At 43.5% G+C, this 10000-nt stretch overlaps 1 non-coding gene across 1 annotated transcript; it reads left to right on the top strand.

Annotated features, from left to right (window-relative positions):
- The first annotated feature begins 9880 nt into the window (after positions 1 to 9880).
- Positions 9881 to 9999, top strand: LOC125793682 (5S ribosomal RNA). Its single transcript, XR_007433203.1, has one exon. It is a non-coding gene; the product is annotated as a 5S ribosomal RNA (ribosomal RNA).
- The last annotated feature ends 1 nt before the right edge of the window (position 10000 follows it).

Here is a 10000-nt window from a genome sequence, read left to right as displayed (position 1 = left end):
GAATTTCTGTAACTGAAAACGAAAAAGAATAGAATTAAATTCTATCAGCGATAGAATTAAATGGACCTGAGGTGTGAACAGCTTTAGTGGTGAACTGATGCCTAATGTAGTGCCAAGTGAGACGACGGATAAAAGGCAAGATTTCTAGCGATTTGGAGCAACTTTTTTTTTTTTTTTTTGATGTGGACTGCGGCGAGATTGATCAGAGTGGAGTAGAATAGATTTTGACCATTCATGTCCCCAAAGGAGGGCAGCGACGAGGACCGCATATAAGTCCAGAGAGCGCAGAAGAATCGCGCGGCGGAGCAGATGAAGTTCTCCGGCCAAGCAGAAGCGACCAGAGGAAGGAGCGGCATCTATGAAGAGCTTAATATCAAAAGAGCTGGAAGCTGCGTTGGCGTAGAAGAAAAACCCGTTTGATTGCAGAGGAGGCACAGCCAGAAATGGAGCTCTGACGTGCAGTATCAGTTGAGCATAACAAATGGTGGAGGGCTCGGACGAAAAAGCCAAGCGGAGGAGGCGGGAAATGAAAGAACGACCCTGGGTTCGATTTTGGGTTGTGAATAAAGTGGCCGAGGGGGGAAAGACGGTGCTAGGTACGGGCGGGGAGACTTGAAAGGAGGCGGAGTCCAGAAAGATCCCAAGAAACTCGAGAGATGTGGAGGGACCAACGGAGTCCTCCGACGGCGGGGCAGGGAGGCGAGTGAAAGCGCTGGTCATGGCTTCAAGACCCATCGAGAGGGGCGAGGAAGGAGGACCGATGACGAAGTTACCCAGGAGGTGGAGCACGAACTGGGGCCCGTGTTAAGCAAATCCAGCAGAGCGCCTTAGCAAAGGAGTCGAAGCTTGGGGTTACTTTGCACCCGAAAGCAAGGTGAACTGAAAAACAGACTCTGAAAAGGCGCCAGGAGTCAGGATGGAGAGGGAGGATTTTGAAAGCCGAAACCATGTCAGCCTTAGACAGCCAGGCCCATCGCGGGATGGGGAGCTTCGTCCCGCAAACACACGTCAATGAAGTTCCAGATCCGGGGCGTCTTGGAATGTAGCAGGGTTCCAGTGTTGGAGATGAACCGCAGCGCGAGCTGAGAGGGGGCGGCGCTGTAGATGGAGAATGAAGATCATGAAGCTCCAGCAAGGAGCTGAGCGGGTGCTGCAGCCCGGTGAGAAACGGCGAGAGAGGAGGCGGGGAGAGAATTGACGGAGTAAAGGAAGGAGAAAGGCTGGCTGGAAGGGACGGGTTGGAGAATAGGGTTGCCAACTGCTCAGTAAGGAAAGTAGCCATTGGCTGCAATTTGTGATTAAAACCCCTTAAATGTTAGAAATGTTACGAATGAACTCCGTCTGTTGCTTTTATAAATAGGCAGAGACTTCTGAAAATAACTCCATTTTAACGTAAATTACATGATTTTTTTTTTTTTTTTTTTTTTGACAGGCAGCGGCGGCTGTAGGTATGCGCAGTTCGTTGCAGCGTGTTTGAAGAGCGGTGTGAGTGTGTGGTCTGACTGAGACTGCGCTGTGAGTGTCGTGGGCGGGGCTCGCGGCAGCACCTGCTGCTCGCTGAGGAGAAACTGAAGAGCATGTGTGTTCATTTAAACTCTCAATAACAAACAAAAACTACATTGGCAAGTTGGCAACACTGTTGGAGAACAGCAGGAGGAACGCAGAAATGGAGAAGGAGGATGACTGAGAGAGGGGGTTTGAATGACTGAGGGGAAGAGGGAAACGAGAGAGACGAGAGAAACGAGGCGCTGAGGCGAAGTTGGAGCCGCGCCAGGGGTGCGAGAGCTGCAGCAGCGGCGAGGGGGTTTGGACGACTGAGGGAGGGGGTTTGGGCGACTGAGGGAGGGGGAGTTGGACGACAGAGGGAGGGGGAGTTGGACGACAGAGGGAGGGGGAGTTGGACGACAGAGGGAGGGGGAGTTGGACGACAGAGGGAGGGGGAGTTGGACGACTGAGGGGAAGAGGGACGAGAGAAACGAGGCGCTGAGGCGAAGTTGGTGCCGCGCCAGGGGCGCGAGAGCTGCAGCGGCGGCGAGTTGAGCGGGTGACGTCATCAGGCCGCGACGCCGGTGCGGCTCATGTGCGCTGTTCAGAGGTTCAGTGAAAAGTTCCGCTTTTGGAGCAGAACGGGGGAAAGGGACGCCGCGGCCCTTCAAAAACCCGCTGCAGCTTAACAGGAGGAAGAATAAGCAGTAGCCGGAGTAAAACCAGGAGTAGCCGGAGTAGAACCAGGAGTAGCCGGAATGGAGATTTACGGAATTCAGACGACGAGCCCGGCGAGGTGGAGTAGGGGTAGGGGGAGAAGAGCGGCGGGAGTGCCGAGATCCGGGGGTGCACTGGTGAGGACGACCGACCCGGGAGGAAGAATAAGCAGTAGCCGGAGTAGAACCAGGAGTAGCCGGAATGGAGATTACGGAATTCAGACGACGAGCCCGGCGAGGTGGAGCAGGAGTGGAGACAGGCTGGCTAGGAGGGAAGAGGTCCTCGTCGGAGGCGGTGAGTTAAAGGTCCATGACGGAGAACAAGCTAATGCTAGCAGGCGGGTGCGGCAGATTCGACTGGTGCGAACTTTCGTCACGAGAGATAGTTAGTTAGGGGAGGTATTTATAGGACGGTTGATTGATACGGGGTGGAGTTAGAACGTAGAGTTCGGGCGTGGTCCTTCTCCCAAACTTTTGTTATTACATAACATCATTTAAAAAATAAATGCTGTCTCTTACCTTTTTATATTGTAGCTATGATTTGTTGCCTTGATTGTATGGCACCTGGGTTAGGCTGCGCATTAATTGGTCCTGGCTCTGGGTCCGCTGGTTGCTCCACCACCTCCAACAATGGCACGGCATACCTGTGCGCAACATTGTGCAGGACCCCACATGCCCTCACAATGCGACACACCTTCTCTGGCCGATACAGAAGCATTCCCCCGGTCCTGTCCAGGCAGCGCCACCGGCTTTTCAGCTGCCCAATCGCCCTTTCCACGATTGACCGGGTGCGTGAATGGAGATAATTATATCCCATCAGTCTGCGGATTGCAAAGGGGGGTCATCAGCCACGTCTTGAGCGCGTAGCCGCTGTCTCCTAAGTAATTTAACAATTACCCATGTTTTAAATTAACTATTCTAAGCTGGGGGGGTGTCACGTGACCGCGACAAAGATGGCAGCTTAGAGAGGGAGCTCCGTAGAACCGTGCACAATTTCAACGAAAAAACTCCAGACAAACGTCGCTATTTGTTCGAGTCTGAGCATGTCAAACCCCTCTGCGACCAAGCAGTGTGATATTTTTACACGAGCACGCAAAAACACGCCAAAACCGACTTCAACGAGTCCTCCAGCTAATAAGGCTGCTAGCATTAGCAACGACAACATGGCTAACATAGCCGAAGTTTTAAACGAGCTGAAAGCGCTTCGTGCGGACTTCGGGACGAAGCTGGATAATATGACCAGTCACTTGACCGATATGACAGCCTCGCTGACATCACTGGAGAGCAAGGTAACAGAAATGAGAGGAGATGTTTCTGCTAACACAGCCCGCATTGATGAAGCAGAACGCCGTGTCAGCGATGTGGAAGATGTACTGGAAAACACTAACGCTACATTGAACTCGGCAATTAAGCGAATCGCCTTTCTCGAATCCAAAGCAGACGACCTGGAAAATCGGGGTAGGAGAAAGAATCTCCGTGTGCTTGGGGTGAGAGAGGGAGCTGAAGGTAAACAGCCATTGTTCGACTTCATGAACAACATGCTACCGCGATGGCTGGGGTTGAGTTCTGAAACAGCTTTCACCTTGGAGCGTGTGCACCGCACACTCGCATCTGCAAAACCCAACCAAAACAGAGCGATTTTGGTTCGCTTTCTAAAGTTCCAGGAGAAGGAGTTCGTTTACAGAGAAGCACGGCGCAAGGACATTACTCACGAAGGGGCAAAGATCACGGTGGTGCAGGATCTCTCAGCGGAGACAGTTCGAGTTCGCCGAAGCTTTAGCGCTATTACTAAGCAATTTGTTGACATCAAGGCCTTCCGCGGATTTCAACACAGTCCCTGCAAACTCAGAGTCCTGCATAATGGCAAGATACACCTCTTCTCAACACCGCAAGAAGCGGAGGAATTCTATGGGAAGATTTCCCAGCCCAAGTGAATACTATAGAAACGTTTGAACGTTTAAAAACTGAACACTGCATCTCTCTGAACAAACCTTACAGGCCTGAGGTGATTTTTTTTTTTTTTTTCTCTTCCCTTATATAAATGGTTGAGTTTGGTATGACTTAATAAGTTGTATAGTTCGCGAATGAGATATGTTCAAAAAAGGAGTATCTTATAAAACAAAGTGCACGGTTTAGGAGAACAAATTGTTTATTTGAAGGTATGGGTCGGGTTTTGTTGACTAGTTGCTCCCCAAGTGTTGTGGATCAACGTCCCCTGTATTTTTTTCGACCTGAGGGAGGGAGGGAGGAGAGTGGGTTGGATACACGTCAGTGGGGGGGGGGGAGAAGGGGTGGGGGAGAGGGGGGTTGTTCGTTCAGTGTGTCAGTGTGTGTTCAGGCATGTGCACCGGTTTTTTTTTTTTTTTTTTTTTTTTTTATTGCTTTAATTGCTTCAAAATTTATGTTCTGACAACTGATAACAAACTATGGATGTAACAGAACAAAGTAAATTTAGAATTGAAATTACCAGCTGGAATGTTAGAGGGATAAGAAAGTTTGCCAAACTTAAACAAGTAATGAATAGGATAAAATATCTTAACTCTAGAATAGTTTTCTTACAAGAAACTCACTTAACCGACTTAGACATGTATCGTTTGAACAAAAAGTGGCCAGGACAAGTTTATTGTGCCTCATATAAAACGCATACCAGGGGGGTCGCTATACTCATACACAACTCAATATCATTTCAGGTCAAAAAAACCATACAGGACCCATATGGAAGATATATTATTGTACAAGGCGAAATACAGAATCAAAAACTAAATCTTATAAATGTTTATGGCCCCAACGAGGACAACCCATCCTTTTTCAAAAATCTATTTCTTACAGTATCTGCTTTAGAAGGGTTAAATATTATAGGGGGGGATTTCAACTGCACCTTAAATCCATTGTTAGACAGATCCACCCACACTGACATGGCCCATGTACAAACTAGGAAAATGCTTACTAATCATATGAAGGATCTAAGATTAATCGATATATGGAGGACACAGAACCCTAATGACAGAGAATATTCTTGCTACTCAAGTACATATAAAACGCATTCCCGTATCGATTATTTTTTAATTTCAATGGAACTACAGAAAAAAGTAAAAAAATGTTGGTATAATAGTATAGTAATCAGTGACCACGCAGCCGTATCAATGGAAATTCAATTAGGAAGACTGGAACGTTGTTCAAGATGGAGACTACAAACATACTTATTACAAGATCCAGTCTTTGTTAAATTTATAGAAAATTGCATTAATACATATTTTGACATGAACAGAGATGAAACTACAGCTAGCATAAGATGGGAAGCGTTTAAGGCCTACATAAGGGGAGAAATGATTAGTTATAAAAAGTCAACAACAAAGCAAAATAATTTGGAGCTGCAAACATTGGAACACAAAATTAGAGAACTTGAAAAGGAAATCTATGAGGATGAGGACACAGGAACATTACAGAATCTATTAGTTTTGAGAGCGGAATATGATAAATTGACATCTGATAAGGTAGCTAAAAGTTTAATGTGGACTAAACAAACCTATTATGACCAAGGGGAAAAACCAGGTAAACTACTAGCATGGAGGGTTAAAAAAATACAAGCTGAGAGAACAATCTTAAGCACAAAGCTGGCATCTGGCAACTTAACGACGGACCCGCAGGAGATTAATGATAACTTTAGAGACTTTTATAAACTATTATACGAGTCAGAACATACAGGAAATAGGGAGGACCAGACAAAATTTCTTAACCAGTTACAATTTCAGAAGATAACAGAGGATGAAATGATAAAATTAGATAGCTCATTAACAGTAAAGGATCTCTCTAATGCTATAGGTGATATGAAAAGCGGTAAAGCACCAGGACCAGATGGCTTACCAATAGAGTTTTACAAGACATTTGGTAAAAAGCTTGTAAAACCACTTCTGGATATGTTTGAAGAATCGCTGGATAAAGGAATGCTTCCAGACTCACTCAGATTAGCTTTAATAACCCTAATATTAAAACCAAATAAGCCCCCGGATGAATGTGCCTCTTACAGACCAGTTAGTTTAATGGGATGTGATACAAAAATATTATGTAAAGCCCTTTCAAGGAGATTGGATGAATATCTGCCTAACCTGGTTAGGGACGATCAACAAGGTTTCATACAGAAAAGACAAGGATACCACAACATTAGAAGGGTCCTAAATATACTTTATGAGAAACACAATGCTTCAGATACAGCAATACTATCAGTAGATGCTAGCCAAGCATTTGATAGAATAGAATGGAACTACTTGTTTGATGTGCTTCCTAGATTTGGTCTAGGTAACAACTTCCTTAAATGGATTAAATTGCTATATACAAACCCAATGGTTGTAGTATTAACTAATAATACCATTTCAAAACCCTTTAGTCTAAAGAGGTCTACTAGACAGGGCTGCCCACTATCACCGCTATTATTTACATTAGCAATTGAACCCTTGGCTATAGCTGTACGAATGCACACAGAAATACAGGGTATTACAATTGGTGTCACAGAACACTGCATTTCTTTATTCGCCGATGATATAATTTTCTTCTTGTCAAAATTAAAAATAAGTATCCCCAATCTGATAACATTAATAGAGAAATTTGGAAGATTTTCTGGATATAAAATTAATAATTCTAAATCAGTGCTAATGTTCCTCAACAAAAAAGAAAGATATAATCCCATGATAAATACCCCATTTGCTACAACTATAGAGGGTTTCAGATATTTGGGGGTGAAGATAACTCCAGAAATAAGTGAAATAATCCCATCCAATTATAACCCCCTGCTAGAGAAAGTTACTGACACATTAAATCGCTGGTCTGTTTTACCCATATCTATGATTGGCCGAATAAACCTGATAAAAATGAGTATATTACCTAAATTTTTATTCTATTTCCAGACACTTCCACTGCCGTTACCAAGGTCCTTTTTCGATACACTCAATAAAATAATAAGCCATTTCATTTGGAATAACAGGAAAGCCAGACTTCGCCTTAAGCTGTTATATTTGCCTTATGAGAGGGGAGGCCTTCAATTACCCAACTTCGAATGGTATTATATGGCTGCCCAACTAAGTGCGGCATCGTGTTATTTCAGCGAGATAACACCCCCTGCCTGGATGGATATAGAACAGCAGTCCATTCCTGATCTGCCATTGTGTTCATATTTATACTCGAGTAATATCAAGACATTGAAAAGATGCACAAAAAATCCCTTTCTTAAAAATACAGCTTTAATCTGGCATGCCACACATGAACACATGGGAGATGAACCTACATTATCTCAATTCACTCCTATTTGGGGTAATGAACAGTTTACACCCGGTAGAAAAGACGGAGGTTTTAGGCTATGGAAAATAAAAGGAATTAAAAGAATAATGGATCTTTATGAGGAGGGAACTTTACTATCCTTTAACCAGTTGTGTCAAAGATATGACATTCCTAAGAAACATTTTTTTAAATATCTACAGTTGAAAAGCTACATGTCCTCAAAATATAAACAAATAATGTGCTTACCGCCTTTATCAGAACTTGAGAAAGTAACACTTCAAAATTTAGAAGGGAAGGGACATGTATCTAAATATTATACCATTTTAGTTGCACATAGCAAAGAATCAGTATTGGACAAATTGAATGCATGGAGAACAGACACTAGAGATAACATTGACGAAATAGATTGGAGAGAGGCCTGTTTAAAAGCACAAAAACTGACTATAAATACAAGGTTTCAATTACTTCAATACAAATGGTTAATGAGAATGTATATAACACCTGTTAAACTCCACCACATGTCTGCTAACATCCCAGATATCTGTACTAAGTGTATGACTGAAAAAGGAGACCTTCTTCATTGCTTATGGGCATGTACAAAAATTTATAGCTTTTGGAGGGATGTTATAAACTGTTTGTCAGAGATGTTCAATGCTATAGTCCCTTTAAATGCCAAATTGTGCCTGTTAGGGATATATCCGGAGAACTTTTTGCGAAAAGTGAAACAATACCCAGTCCTGGACTTCGGGCTTCTCCAAGCCAGGAGGACGATTGCATTATGCTGGAGGAGCATGGAAGGTCCTACATTGAAACTGTGGATAAGAGAACTCTCAAATTCTATTGGACTAGAAAGATTAACATATATTGTAAGGGGCAAACGAAAAGAGTTTATCAATCTCTGGGAACCATATATGATGATGATGACAAATGTCGATACAAATTGTAAGTAATAACAATTTGTGAACTATTCATTTATCTACTTTTTCTGTATTAAGGTTTTTTTTTTTTTTTTTTTTTTTGTTTATTGTATCGTTAATTATTTAGTTATTTTATTTTATTTATGTATTTTAATTCTTTATAAACATTGAGGGACGGTGCTTTGTGCCTGATGGGGGGGAAAAAAAACTAAACTACAATAAAGATACTTTGATAAAAAAAACTATTCTAAGCTGAAAATATGTAATACTTCTATTTAAATGCTTTACATTTGTTGCTTACCAAGAAGCCACCCATCACGCACTCTGCCAGCTTGTAATCTTATCCCAACCATGCTGTTTGTTAGGATGTACGAATCATGTGTTGATCCAGGCCACCGTGCCACTACATTAGTAAGGCACATTTTTGCATCACAGATAATTTGCACGTTTATGGAATGAAAGTGCTTTCTATTCACATAAGAAAATTCTTCCTCAGATGGTGCCTTTATAGCAATGTGTGTGCAGTCGATCGCTCCGATTACGTTAGGAAAACCGGCTATCGCTGCAAATTGCGCTTTGATGTTTGCCTGGTCAACCGCATCATATGGGAACCTTATATACCTAGCTGACATGCAGATGATCCCATCCAAAACAGCTGGCATGGCACGGCTCAAAGATGACTGGGACATCCCCGACCGGTCTGCCAGTTCTCTTTGGAACGAGCCAGTTGCCAGGAAGCCAAGCGTTGTCAGTATCTGTAAAGGAACTGGCAATGCACGACTCCTCGCCGTTTCTCTCTCCAAAACGGGACCCAACTCAGCACAGAGTTCCAAGAGGATAGCTCTTGGAAATCTGAAACGGCTCATAAGCCAGTCATCATCATGGGCCAAAAAATCATAATGGTCACGGAAAATGCGCTCTCGACGAATTCGGCCATTAGTAATATCTTCCAATAATGCCAACGCTGCCATCTCCAACAACTCCAACGCAACATTTCATGCATGTTTATATAATCTAGGCTAAGCAGAAACACGTTGAATGATTATTTCAGTAAGCCAATGAAATTGTCTGGTTAATTACGGTTTAATTGTCTGATTAATTCACTTTATTTGACCCAATAATGACTTATTACAATCTGTGCGTAAAGGAAATCTTAGTTGTAATTTCAATGCATCGCCTCTAAGTGTCGCCAAATGACAAAAACACAATACATACGTACAAAAAAAAGGCGTACGCTCGAAACAAAACTTCCGTGGGGGAACGCACTTTCTCACGTTCAAGTCAAATTTAGTACATCTGACCGTGAGCGTGAAATATGGCGTACGCAATGTTTTTGTGCGTACGCACCTTTAGTACATGAGGCCCCAGGTGCTGTAAGCTTTTCCCCTCTTGCTTCTGTGACCATGGTCTTGTTATACATTACTAGTGTGTAATCTAAAACCCAAACATAGATGAAGTCGCATAAGTAGTCTTGATGAGAGTTTTGCAATCGCTTACGGTCACACTACCCTGAGAACGCCCGATCTCGTCTGATCTCGGAAGCTAAGCAGGGTTTGGCCTGGTTAGTACTTGGATGGGAGACCACCTGGGAATACCAGGTGCTGTAAGCTT

This window comes from Astyanax mexicanus, unplaced genomic scaffold (assembly GCF_023375975.1).
Source record: "Astyanax mexicanus isolate ESR-SI-001 unplaced genomic scaffold, AstMex3_surface scaffold_37, whole genome shotgun sequence".
In the NCBI taxonomy this organism is placed as follows: Eukaryota; Metazoa; Chordata; class Actinopteri; order Characiformes; family Acestrorhamphidae; genus Astyanax; species Astyanax mexicanus.
This window is presented reverse-complemented; position numbering and strand designations above follow the sequence as displayed.